This window comes from Salmo trutta, chromosome 17 (assembly GCF_901001165.1).
Source record: "Salmo trutta chromosome 17, fSalTru1.1, whole genome shotgun sequence".
Taxonomy (NCBI): domain Eukaryota; kingdom Metazoa; phylum Chordata; class Actinopteri; order Salmoniformes; family Salmonidae; genus Salmo; species Salmo trutta.
Window position 1 is genome coordinate 54,373,872 of NC_042973.1, and position 13,430 is coordinate 54,387,301.

Sequence of the window (13,430 nt, forward strand, 5' to 3'; positions counted from 1 at the left end):
ATGTAATATTGTCTTTACTAACATGTCAAATTTGTTTCGATTTAGAACAGCCCATTATCAAACGGGCAGGAACAGGGGCCGGGGGAAAAATACATGTCATCTGTATGCACTGGAATAGCAAATGGAGGCCTTTCCCAGCGGTCCGTTTTTCAAAGATGCAGGGTAGGCTACTTGGGTTTTATTGCTGAGCTGTGCTTAATATGAGCTGCTGAGAAAGAAATATAACAACACTTATTTCACTCCACACATCAACCACTGTTTGAGGAGAATGCTCTTGCTGCGTGTAAGGTGATATTCTGCCCCAAACTGTATGCCATTGGCTCTCCAACCCTGTTCCTGCAGCTACCCAGTGCTTAATTTGGGAAACTAAGTGAAATCTGTTGCGGAACAGATAGTAAAATGTTCTCGCAACAAAACATATTTCACTAAACTGCTGAAAGCCCCTCTGCGCGCTCGAAAAAGGAATAGAGAGAGAGAGAAGATGGAAGCGCATAGCGGTGAGATATTCTGTATAACTAAAGGTAATTCATTGTGAAAATATAAAAAAATCCCTATTACTAGGCTATTCAAAATCAAATACAAATTCACTATAATTGTAGGCTAACTGTAAGCCGCCCTGCACAATCAATGAACCAACAGCAGAGCTTAGGGCTATACGTTCACTCCCAGACTCGTGGATAGAAATTTTGGAGCGTAGCACAAGGTAACCAGTCCATCCAGCATGCATAATAATACAGTCCACACTCAAAGGCCATTACTTGAATATGTAATGGACTGTAGCCCCTGCCACATGCGTCCAGTTCCGGAGCAGGTGTAATAGGATTCCACCTTGTTGCTATATTGTCCTTTTTCCTGTTTGATGGCTCGGGGGAGGTCGTAGCGGGACTTATTGTTCGCGTTTGTGTCCTCAGCAGTAGCTGTTGGATGCAATAGGCCTGCGTGCAGTAGCTCTGTCCTTTACCTTAGCGTGTACCTTAGTGTTAATCCAGGGCTTTTGATTGGGGAAGCAGCGAACCTTCACTGTGGGGCCAATGTTGGTGATGCATTTCCTGATGAAGCCCGAGACGATGCTATCGGCGGAGTCCTGAAACATATTCCAATGAGTGCCAGAAAAGCAGTGCTGCAACATAGCCTCCAATTGGGAAGACCATTTCTCTACGGAGTGCGTCATGGGTACTTCCTGCTTAGCTTCTATTCGGAAACAGGAAGCAGGAGTATAGAGACATGATCTGATTTGCTGAAGGCGGGATGAGGGAGGGCTTTGTATGCTTGCTTGTGGGTTGAGTAACAGTGGTCTAGGAATGTATCGCCCCTAGTGTCATCCAGAAGCATGGCAAACATTGGATGAATATTAAATATTAATATCATCAGCTGCAAGTAGCTAGGTCTCCATCCAATTGGCAACAGACTTTCATGCGAATATTCTTAAATCCGCATACAAACAATATGCACATTTTCCCACCAGAGAAATTTCCATCAAATTGACTTGTTGCGGATAAAAGAGTGCGCGATGACGTAGTGCACATAACAATTACTTTTGAGGTTAAATTCCCATGTACCAAATAAAAAATTCAAGTTAAATGGGTTTCCATCGCATTTTCAACTGTACTGATGGTTTGTCACAAAAAATGTGTGTCATATAGAGAATGTGCCCACTGGTATTGGCACGTGCACTCTAGCCAACAGCTCGCATATATAGTGTGGGTATAGCCTACATGATGAAATTATTAATCGACAAAAGAGCGAGCATATTTTTATTTGTCAAAAAAGAGCGAGCATATTTTTATTTGTCAAAATGCAGCCAAGCATTAATCATCACCAGAAAAAGACCGTCAATATTTTTTGGAAAGGATCATCAAGCTCAACAACTTGCACTTTCACCACCCTGTGAAGTTCATCATAACTTCATTCATCTGTATCCAAATAAACAGTATGCACCCCAATCGTAGTGGGAGGACCACACAACATGTCATTGGTTGACTCCAAGTTTACTTCCACATAATACTTATCAAATTAATATTTGCACATAAAAGCATTTCCACCGCCATTTCTTGCATAATTAATTTTACAGACACAAAAAGATCCCACCTTGTCTAGCGGATTTTGTTCAGTCGACATTTGGAAAGTTTACCGACAAATTAGCTGTTTCCATCAGGCCTGTCGTGACATTTTTTATTCAACATTTTATTCACATAAAAAGGTTGGATGAAAACCCGGCTACTGATGAAGAAAAAAAAAATCTGACTCAAAGACAATTACTGGAAAAATTCTATGGATATTTTTGGTACAACGGTGACAACAAATGTGTATTTTTAGGAATAAAAAAATATGATTTCTCTATGGGGCCATCTATAGGAATTGTCCTTTTGGGCTCGGCTTCAGCTAACCTGCAGTACCAAAAGTACCCGCTGAGCACAGTGGAACGTGTGCTTCGAGACCAGAACCCTGGCCCTCTGTTATGGATCAGTGGTATAAGCAGTAGCCTTCCTAGTGATCCAGCCATAGCCCTAGACATCATTTGGTCTTTATACTGTTTATTTTCAAGTAAAGTACAAGTCAACCGTTCACTGTGTCTTCCCATCAATGCGTTCTGACCGACACCCCAAGGTGAACACACCCAAAACAAACAGCAACTTTAGCTCTCCACTACATTGTGGGGTCTGGGCTCCGGGACAGGGGTAGGCAGAAGAGGGCTATAGTACCATGGTGGTCTGGAGACACTGCAGCAGTGACTCGTCACTAATTGGAGGCAACGGTGGGGGGGCAAGCCACTCACTGCTGTCATTCTGTCCATCACAAGCCGTGGTGGTGCCAGCAGAACTCTCTCTGCTGGTTGGATGCCTCAGGATGAGCTCTGTAGAGGCTGGCTTAGTGGGAGAGAGGCTAGCCATGGAGTGGGATGTGAACGGTGGCAGCACGGAGCAGAGAGTCTCTGTGAGCTGTACTACTTCTTGTAGCTCACGTAGCTAAGTGAGACTGACCTGAATGGCTCGCTGGGTCTGCCGCAGCTGGGCTCTTTCTCTCTGGATGTAGTCTCTCACTAGCATGTGCTCTATAAGTCGCTTCCTTGGCAGCTCCCTTCATACAAGGCTGAAGGTCATCTTGTTGCCCATGAGCATACTGTGCTCTTTATACTTTCTATCTTCAAGTAAACTGTTCACTGTGTCTTCCCATCAATGCGTTCTGACCGACGTTCGGCGGGGAACACACCCAAACCAAACCAGCAACCTAAGAATAATACAATCAAGCTCTCCACTACAGTCTGACTCCCGAGACAGACAGACAACAAGTTGAAAGCTTAGTAGTAGGAAAATACACTCTTTAGAATGTCCACCACATTTCCCCCTCTCTTTGTTCTCTTTCCCATTCAGTTTTAAAGGTTTTGTTCATTTCCTTTGAACTTGAGTGTAGGCTAGGCTAGGCTGCTACAATCCACTGATTGTCAAACGGTGGCTGAACAGTTCATCCAGACAGTGTAAGGCGCACACACAGATGGTCTAACTGCTTAGACCTTAGGCCTATTCTCCATGGCTTTCGGTAGGAAAAGAACATCATTATCTATTTGCTTTTAATAGACTGTTGTCTAGATCCAGACAAAAGCTGCGCCGTTTTTCTGAACTTTGAACCAAACTGGCTTTGTATAATCAGTAGCCTAATATTTAACACTGATTCTTGCCTCAATGAAGATGTTCATCACAAAGGTTTTATTCCAACAGACAGACACCTGTGTAATGTCTGATTAGGCACAGATTAGAGAAGTGTGAAAGCCAAGCCCACAGAATAAGAGAAGTAGCTAGCTAAATTGGGACACTTTCCCCAACACTTCCATTGGCAGGGCAGGATTTACATAGCACCTTCTATCAAGAAGAACTGGTGGTAAACATGTCCCTCGTATATAGGTCTGGGTACGTGTGCTAATCCAACCCTCCTAGTTAAATATAGGCCTAGCCCACACGTCATAAGAGTCAATGGTAGCAGGACAAAACAAAAGGAAAGACTGGGAACCCCCACTTTTTGTGGTGAGCTCAGCAGCACTTCCGCAGTAGGGGATATTAAATCCTACACCACTGAAGGGTCGCTCACACAAAGACAGCAAAAGTAGCACTCTATAAAGACATCTAGGTCTATTACATTGAAATCATAAACACCAGACAGTAAAGTTGGGTTAATTAGAGATTTGATTGGACTCTTAATGAAAGCCTCAACTTCTATCTCCCACTTGTCTAAAGCCTGAGTGAGACTGTGACTTTTATACACCAGAGCCAAACACACAGAAACATCATTTTGAATGTTTCTCCGACAATTTATTTTGTCCACTGAACAAGCCAAGGGATGTTCCCATGGTAACCATACATCCGTCGGCATACCGTAATAAGGCCAAGGCCAAGGCTTCTCATGGGTTTTAACACGCACACACGCACATATGCTTTGCTCCTCTCAGTCCACCCTGCCTGTCTGCCTGCACGATCCCTTCTCTCTGTTCACATGGCAGAGCAATCGCTGCAAGGCACTACTGTGTTATAGTTCTTAATATGAGCAGGGTGTAGTGTCAGTTTGAGTCTCACACTGAGACCAGATACAGTACACACACACACGCACGCACACACACACACACACACACACACACACCATTAATTGTTATTACATAGGCCTAATTATTTGTCACGCCTGCTCCCGCTCTCCCTCTCTGGCGCTCGAGGGTGCCATGCTGCCCTTCATTACGCACACCTGTCACCATCATTACGCGCATCAGCGCTCATTGGACTCACCTGGACTACTTCAAATTGTTGATTGCCCCATCTATCGCTGTATGTTCCTCCATGTGTTCCCCGTGTCAGCATTATGGTCGTTTACCTGTTCCCCTGTCCAGACGCTGTCCGTGTTCTGTTTCATGTCCGTGTTTCATTAAATGTTCACTGTACGTGCTTCTCGTCTCTAGCATCTGCCCTCACAGAATGCTGACACCAATATGTGAAGCATAACGGAGTTTTTGTTTTTTTGTTTTTGTTGGTGACGTCGGGTCCGGGTGCCGTCGCCAATGGAACCGAGGGTGCCTCAGCTGGCTTGTCGGGCTTCCATGCCTTAGCTGGCTCGAGGTTTTCTTGCCTCGGTAGGCACCCATCCCACGTCATGCCTCAGCCGGCTCATCGGGCTCCCACGCCTCAGCCGGCTCTGCAAGCTCTCACGCCTCAGTGGGATCGTCAGGCTTTCACGCCTCAGCCGGATTGTCAGGCTACCACGCCTCAGCCGGCTCCCACGACCTCTGCAGGCTCGTCGGGCTTCTACACTTTAGCCGGCTTGTCCAGCGCCCATGCCTCGGCCAGCCCGTCAGGCTCGCCCAGGTGGGACGCCGGGTGGCGCCCCTAGAGGGGAGTGGGTACTGTCACATCTGCTCCTGCTCTCCCTTTCCGGCGTTCGAAGGCACCAGTCTGCCCTTCATTACACACACCTGTCACCATCATTATGCGCATCAGCGCTCATTGGACTAAACTGGACTCATTCACCTTGTTGATTGCCCCATCTATCTCTGTCTATTCCTCCTTTGGTTCCCCGTGTCAGCATTATTGTCGTTATGTTTTCATTTCCAGACGCGGTCCTGTCCTGTTCCATGCCCATTGTTAATTAAATGTTCACTCCCTGTACTTGCTTCTCATCTCCAGCATCTGCCCTCACATTATTAACTTGTAAGGACAGGATTGATCAGAACCAGATATCCTAGTCGAGCACATAAAAACAAAGTAGGCCTAAGTACAGTAGCAGCAGATACTATAGTCTACTACACAAAGCACATAATCCTTAACACTAGAACCGCTAAAGCAGTCATTTGGACTGCTCATTAATGAAATTATCTTATTACACTGCCATTTTTAAAGTCATGCCCCCCTCTGTCCTTGACTTTTTCTAAATATATCTATATAACACACTGTCGTTGTTAGAATCTTAATATCACAAACTGAACTGGAGTTATAACCAGTTTTAGGAGGGCATGTCATTTTTTTGAAAAGGGGTTATAATGGTAGGAGACCCAGGAGGACCCCATTACTGAGAGAGAGGGAGACATAAGAAAGGCTGACTGCAATTTGCCAAAACACACCTGAACATGCCAAAATCCTTCTGGGAGAATGTCCTGTGGACAGATTAGACCAAATTAGATATTTTTGGAAAAGCACACCATCTCCATGTCTACAGAAAACAAAATTAAGCCTTCAAAGAAAAGAACATCTTCCCTACAGTCAAATATGTAGGAGGTTCAGAGACACCCTGTGGCTCAGTTGGTAGAGCATGGTGTTTGCAACGCAATGGTGTTTGCAACACCAGGGTTGTGGGTTCGGGGTTTGATTCCCACGGGGGGCCAGTATGAAAAAAAAAGGAAAATAAATGTATGTATGAAATGTATGCATTCACTACTGTAAGTCGCTCTGGATAAGAGTGTCTGCTAAATGACTAAAATGTAATGTAAAAATGTTTTGGGTTTGCTTTGCTGCCTTTGGCAATGTGTGCCTTGAACATGTGCATGGCATCATGAAATCAGGAGAATACCAAGCACAGGAGGTTGGTGGCACCTTGACGGGCACGTGATAATGGCTGGAGCGAAATAAGTGGAAAGGTATCAACAACAAACGCATGGTTTCCATTTGTTTGATGCATTCCATTTGCTCAGTTCCATCCACTATTATGAGCCGTCCTCCCCTCTGCAGCCTCCACTGATACCAAGGCATTTTGGAGCGCAATGTCGGACCCATTGTCAGAAAGCTCGGTCTCCATATAAGGTCAATGACCCAAACACACTTTGAAAAGCACCCGGGAATGGTTAAAGACAAAACGCTGGACTGTTCTGAAGTGGCCAGCAATGAGTCCAGATCTAAATCCCATTGAAAACTTGTGGAGAGATCTGAAAACAGCAGTTGGGAGAAGGCACCCTTTAAATCTGGAAGAACTGGAGCAACTGGCACAAGAGGAGTGGCCCAAACTGCCAGTACAAAGGTGCAGGAAGCTCATCGATGGCTATAGGAAGCGCTTGATTGCAGTTACTTTGATATAGGGTACATAGGGTACACAGGGTGGGCCATTCTATTGTATTGATCCCCTCTATCAGTCCACAATTGATACCCTCTATCAGTCCACTAAATCCAACCAGTCCTATCAGTCTACTCTGGCCTACCTGGAGTACACAGTGAGAGTGTGTGTAATTTACAATGGCAAGAAGACCAAGAGGAATGGATACACATGCTGCGTTAGCACTGCTACAAAATCTGAATGAAAACGACTCAGATGGTCGGGAAGAAATTAATCATGACATCTCTGATGATTATTCTTCTGATTCTGAGCCTCGAGGCCTAAGTGCAAAAAATACAGAATGGTGCACACTGAGCAGTTTCCTGTGACACACCCAAATGAAACTGAGACGGGAGATAGAAAGGGACAGCACCGTAAGCCGGTGACAATGGTACGGGCCGATTATCAGCACAAAGTGTCATCACCGAGAGAGCAGGCCCTACTACATCTCAAGCAAAAAACAACGTCAGCAACGCAATCACCAGCTTCGTTGTTTATTTGACCTCGCATCTTGCTTATTGTGTGTCTTGGTTGTATATTGGTTGTATATTGTTGTTATGAACAACACATGCTTTCTGTTTCATAGTTGTAACAAAGGCATTTTTTGTTTTTACATACACTAGGTGTACAAAATAGGGATGCACAATACATCGGTGAACATATCATCGGTAAACATTCAGATATTAGCTAAAAATGGCAACATCGGTATCGGCCCGATGTCTAGTTTAACGCCAATGTTAAAAACCGATGTCTAAGCTACCGTGCATACCTATATAACGTAGGTACAGGACGTAATGACGCCACGTAAACTTTTGCGCTACACGTGCAACACAGCATTCCGAACCTAGCCCACAATGTATGCTGTGTGGATCGAGCAGTCAACAAGTCAAGCAGTCATTTGAATGAGTAAGATATTTTCAGCGAGACAACTCAAAGGCAAAATCCATTAATGCCAAGATAATGGGATTCATTGCCCTTGACAATCAACCGTTCTCTGTTGTGGGTGATGTTGACTTTCGCGACTGGTCGAACACCGGTACACACTAATGTTACCAAGTGCGCTATTGTTCAGATGTTGCCCTACCGGAGTTACACAGTAATAGAGTCACTGCTATTAGCTTCCCGACATACTATGGAACGCCATGTGGATCTTTGCGTGTCAAAAAAGATACGCATCAAATAACACTATTTGACAATAACACTATTTGATGAGTTAAATAAGCTTTTAATTTGACATGTCAAATAACACTATTATAGAATGTTGTGCGTGCTGAATTTGCACGTGCAAGCCAAGCTCCACCACTACTATCAGTAGCACTGTCAAAGCTGTACAAAAAGTCTGCAAGCAAGCAAACACCTGCCACGAATTATGTGTTTACAATACAGTTGGCAAGAAAGCATTATTTGTCTGACCGCAACTTCTGGGGTAGCTAACTTTAGCTTTGTACCTAGCTAGCACCAATATAACCAGCCTGAAAACAATGACCAGTAGAAACTGCAGACATTTTCATTATTGTTAGTAGAGGTCGACCGATTATGATTTTTCAACGCCGATACCGATACTGATTATTGGAGGACCAAAAAAAGCCGCTACCGATTAATCAGCCGATTGATTTATTTATTTGTTATAATGACAATTACAACAATACTGAATGAACACTTATTTTAACTTAATACAATAAAATCAATTTAGCCTCGAAAAAATAATGAAACATGTTCAATTTGGTTTAAATAATGCAAAAACAAAGTGTTGGAGAAGAAAGTAAAAGTGCAATATGTGCCATGTAAAAAAGCAAACGTTTAAGTTCCTTGCTCAGAACATGAGAACATATGAAAGCTGGTGGTTCCTTTTATTAACATGAGTCTTCAATATTCCCAGGTAAGAAGTTTTAGGTTGTAGTTATTATAGGAATTATAGGACTATTTCTCTCTATACGATTTGTATTTCATATACCTTTGACTATTAGATGTTCTTATAGGCACTTTAGTATTGCCAATGTAACAGTATAGCTTCCGTCCCTCTCCTCGCTCCTACCTGGGCTCGAACCAGGAACACATCGACAACAGCCACCCTCGAAGCAGCGTTACCCATGCAGAGCAAGGGGAACAACTACTCCAAGTCTCAGAGCGAGTGACGTTTGAAACGCTATTAGCGCGCACCCGCTAACTAGCTAGCCATTTCACATTGGTTACACCAGCCTAATCTTGGGAGTTGATAGGCTTGAAGAATTGCGAAGAGCTGCTGGCAAAACGCACGAAGGTGCTGTTTGAATGAATGCTTACGAGCCTGCTGCTGCCTACCATCGCTCAGTCAGACTACTCTATCAAATATCAAATCCTAGACTTAATTATCACATAATAACACACAGAAATACAACCTTTGGTCATTAATATAGTCGAATTCGGAAACTATCACTTTGAAAACAAAACGTTTATTATTTCAGTGAAATACGGAACCGTTCCGTATTTTATCTAACGGGTGGCATCCCTAAGTCTAAATATTCCTGTTACATTGCACAACCTTCAATGTTATGTCATAATTATGTACAATTCTGGCAAATTCATTACGGCCTTTGTTAGGAATAAATGGACTTCACACAGTCCGCAATAAGCCAGGTGGCCCAAACTGCTGTATATACCCTGACTCCTTGCACGGAACGCTAGAGATGTGACACAATTTCATGTTAGCAGGCAATATTAACTAAATATGCAGGTTTAAAAATATATACTTGTGTATTGATTTTAAAGAAAGGCATTGGTGTTTATGGTTTGGTACATTGGTGCAACAACAGTGCTTTTTTCGCAAATGCGCTTGTTAAATCATCACCCGTTTGTCGAAGTAGGCTGTGATTCGATGTAAAATTAACAGGCACCGCATCGATTATATGCAACGCAGGACACGTTAGATAAACTAGTAATTTCATAAACCATGTGTAGTTGACTAGTGATTATGTTAAGATTGATCGTTTTTTTATAAGATAAGTTTAATGCTAGCTAGCAACTTACCTTGGCTTCTTGCTGCCCTCGCGTAACAGATAGTCAGCCTGCCATGGAGGCTCCTCGTGGAGTGCAATGTAAGGCAGGTGGTTAGAGCCTTTGACTAGTAACCGGAAGGTTGCAAAAACAAATCCCCGAATCCCCCCTGAACAAGGCAGTTAACCCCCCGTTCCTAGGCCGTCATTGAAAATAAGAATGTGTTCTTAATCTGACTTGCCTAGTTAGATAAAGGTGGCCAAAAATACCGATTACCAATTGTTATGAAAACTTGAAATCGGCCCTAATTAATCGGCCATTCCGATTAATCGGTTGACCTCTAAGCTAAAGAGGTCACCTGTCTCCGGATTACGTCTTCAATCTAAGGGCAACCGTGGCATGGCATCCATGACAAGAAAATGCGTCCATCATGCATGATGATGTATACGGGTAAGATAGTCTAGCTACCTACTTTTTCAGATATTACACATTTCTAATTTTGACAGAAAATAGTTTCATTTCAAGCTAGTGTACTGTTAGCCAATTAGCTAACATTAGCTGGCTGGCTCCCTAGCGGCAGGGACTGGGAGACTAGTCAGGATCGAGGGAAATTTAGCTAGGAACAGCAAGCTAGCTAGCTAAATTGCCATAAATGTTTGCTTATCGACCTGTCCCAAAATTAATGTAGTTGGTTCAGAGTTGGTTTTGATATTTCAACCAGCGTGTCCTGATCGCATATGGTGTGGGGGGACAAAATCAACATGGACGGACGGACGCACGCATGGTCTGGTCAACAATGCTGTAACGTTAGTAGGAGATATGCATCTTTCAAATTATTTGCCACGGATATTGAGCACTCCGCACATCATCGTCGTTAAGCTGGAAAAATTATACAGAAAGGCAAGCGACAGCCACGAACAGCCTGCTCTGCCCCTGTCGAGTCTGCTGCTACGCTGTGCTTTTAGCTGACTCAACTTTACAATGAAGCAGTTGGTGCTTTAAGAAACAAGCTGAAGTCCTGACTGACTGCTGGGAACATGTCCACAACTTCATCAGCAAGCTGTCAAACTATTGTAAATAAGTGACAAATCTATCAGTGCAGTGCCCAACATCCTTAGCTAGCTAGCTAAAATTCAATCCATGTGTTTGTCATTGAAGCTAGCTAGCAGCAGGCAGGCTACAACAAGCTAAATCAGCTGATGCTTCGTTTTGCCCCAGTGCCCGTGTTTCATAGCGAGTGAGTCATGCACAAGACAGGTCGCGGAACACAATGCTCGCAAATGGATTGTCTTCCAACTGACACAAATGGAAGTGTCAGTTGGGACATGGAGTGTGCAATGTCTCAATGCTCATTTTGGCCAAAACACTTGCAGACTCAAGTGATCGCTATCGAACACAACAGGTAAGTGGCCACTTTATAAAGGGCTTAAAGGCCAATTGTTTGGTTTCAGATTAAATTCAGCCTATGACTGTGGTACTCTTAGAAAATAAACGTTTCTACCTGGAACCAAAAAGGGTTCTCCTATTGGGACACCCGAAGAACCCTTTTGTTACCCTTTTTTCTAAGTGTCAATAGAACTTAATTTCCCCCTAGCGGTCATACGAAATAGGACCAGATTATGCATAGTGCATGTGGAATTTTATGAATTTTCTCAATGTTTTAACGGAAAACCGATTAAAGCCGTCTATTTAAACGTTAATAAAATTGTTCTATTTGTCACATCCATAATATTCACATCTGTGAGTCCATTACCCTGGCATGGTATAGACCTCCCTCTGGGGTTATAAGTACCTTGTTATGGGTCCCCAGCGTTCTCTGTTTAACAACAACTGTCAGCTCACAGGGAAAATGGAGGCGGCACATGGACACAGAATCCGTTTACACCAAGTTGTATTGCACCAAGCCAGGAGCTACAACATTCATGGGTCCATCTCTCAAGACCAAGGCCAAAGCAAAGGAAAAACACAATTTTTAGATTGTGTCAGCTATCCAATGCAAGAAGTGTGAACTTCACAAATCGACCTAACGTTATTGTTATTGTAGCTAACGTTACATATAGTAAAGTACAGCCAGAGGGGAAATGTTCCTACATCTTTCTTTCTAATCACCAAATTAAACCAAGGCGCATAGCGCTCGCTCATCGTTTCTCTATCTACCCCGAGGCTTGACAGCTGTCCATAACTTCGGGATGTGATGGGAAGTTCCACTTTGCATAGCACATTTCCCTACCAAATGTTATTCACAGTAAATTACTAATAGCTACAGCTAGCTACTTTAGGTAAGGCTCAGTTATAAACCAGATAACTTTAGCTCTATTCAGAAATGTAAACTAGCTAGCCATACTAAGTTAGCTATGTAGCGTGCTGACTGTCATTAAAGTTATCAAAATACCTCGTGACTTTGTCTGATATTAACTAACATCTAATAACCCCACAAATAAACAAATACTTACTTTTTGGTGTAAAATGTGGAGAGAATAGTTGGCTGTAACGGACCTCCGTCTTCTTTTGCCCCGTTGTGCGTGTGAGAGAACGGGATGTGTGTGGGAGTCTGGGAGAGAGATGTGTCAGTGACCGGCTACGCGATTAGACTGCGGTGGACGAGCTGGGAAGGCGTGGTAGACCCCCACCGTGCGGTAGACATGGGTTAATTCCCCGTCTGAAAAGAAATGAAGTCATACTGTACAGTTTGTTAAATTATAGGCTACTGCAACATGTTTTTCTCTACAATAATTATTGCAATTCATGAACATAATACTTTAAATGTTACATTTCATGTTGTTCTTACTGTTCTCTTAAAGAACACGGTAAGATCATTTTTAAAGGCCCTCAACTTAACTACACAAAATTAAGAAAGTAGCCAACTTCGCTCATGCATGAGTCATTAAAAGCAAATAAATAATGAGCTCACCCTTTACATTGAATATAGTTACATCAGTTTGTTGATTCCTTCCTCAACATGTGGTTTTTACTATTCAGTTTCCTGTTTACAAAGTAACCACAGAGAGAGTGAGTAGTAGGGTGTCACAGGTGTTGAATACATAGTTCACAGAGCTGCCAACAGTCATAGATAGAGGAGTGCCAAACTGCCGATGGAGCCGTGCATCCACCCTCCTGTCTGACTCCCACCCTGACCACTGATATCACCCTAATAGAAGAGTTAACCTGACCATATCCTGTAAGCATGCTGGCACATTGAGTGTGGTAGGGGTGTGTCGATGTGGGTGGGCGGCTAATAAATCCATTGAATATACACCATCACAAAGAAATCTACAGGTACTGTAACTGCCCAAATAAAGGAAACACCAACATAAAGTAATAGGGCGTTGGGCCACCACGAGCCAGAACAGATTCAATGTACCTTGGCATAGATTCTACAAGTGTCTGGAACTCTATTGGAG

General features: G+C 43.3%; 1 protein-coding gene across 1 annotated transcript in view; it reads right to left on the reverse strand.

Moving 5' to 3' along the window:
- Positions 1 to 12,663, reverse strand: part of LOC115152433 (CD82 antigen) — a 76,364-nt gene extending 63,701 nt beyond the window's left edge. The window contains exon 1 of the mRNA XM_029697310.1: positions 12,483 to 12,663. The gene's annotated coding sequence lies outside the window, so the exon portion shown is untranslated. The remainder of the gene's footprint in view (positions 1 to 12,482) is intronic.
- Between the last annotated feature and the right edge of the window lie 767 nt (positions 12,664 to 13,430).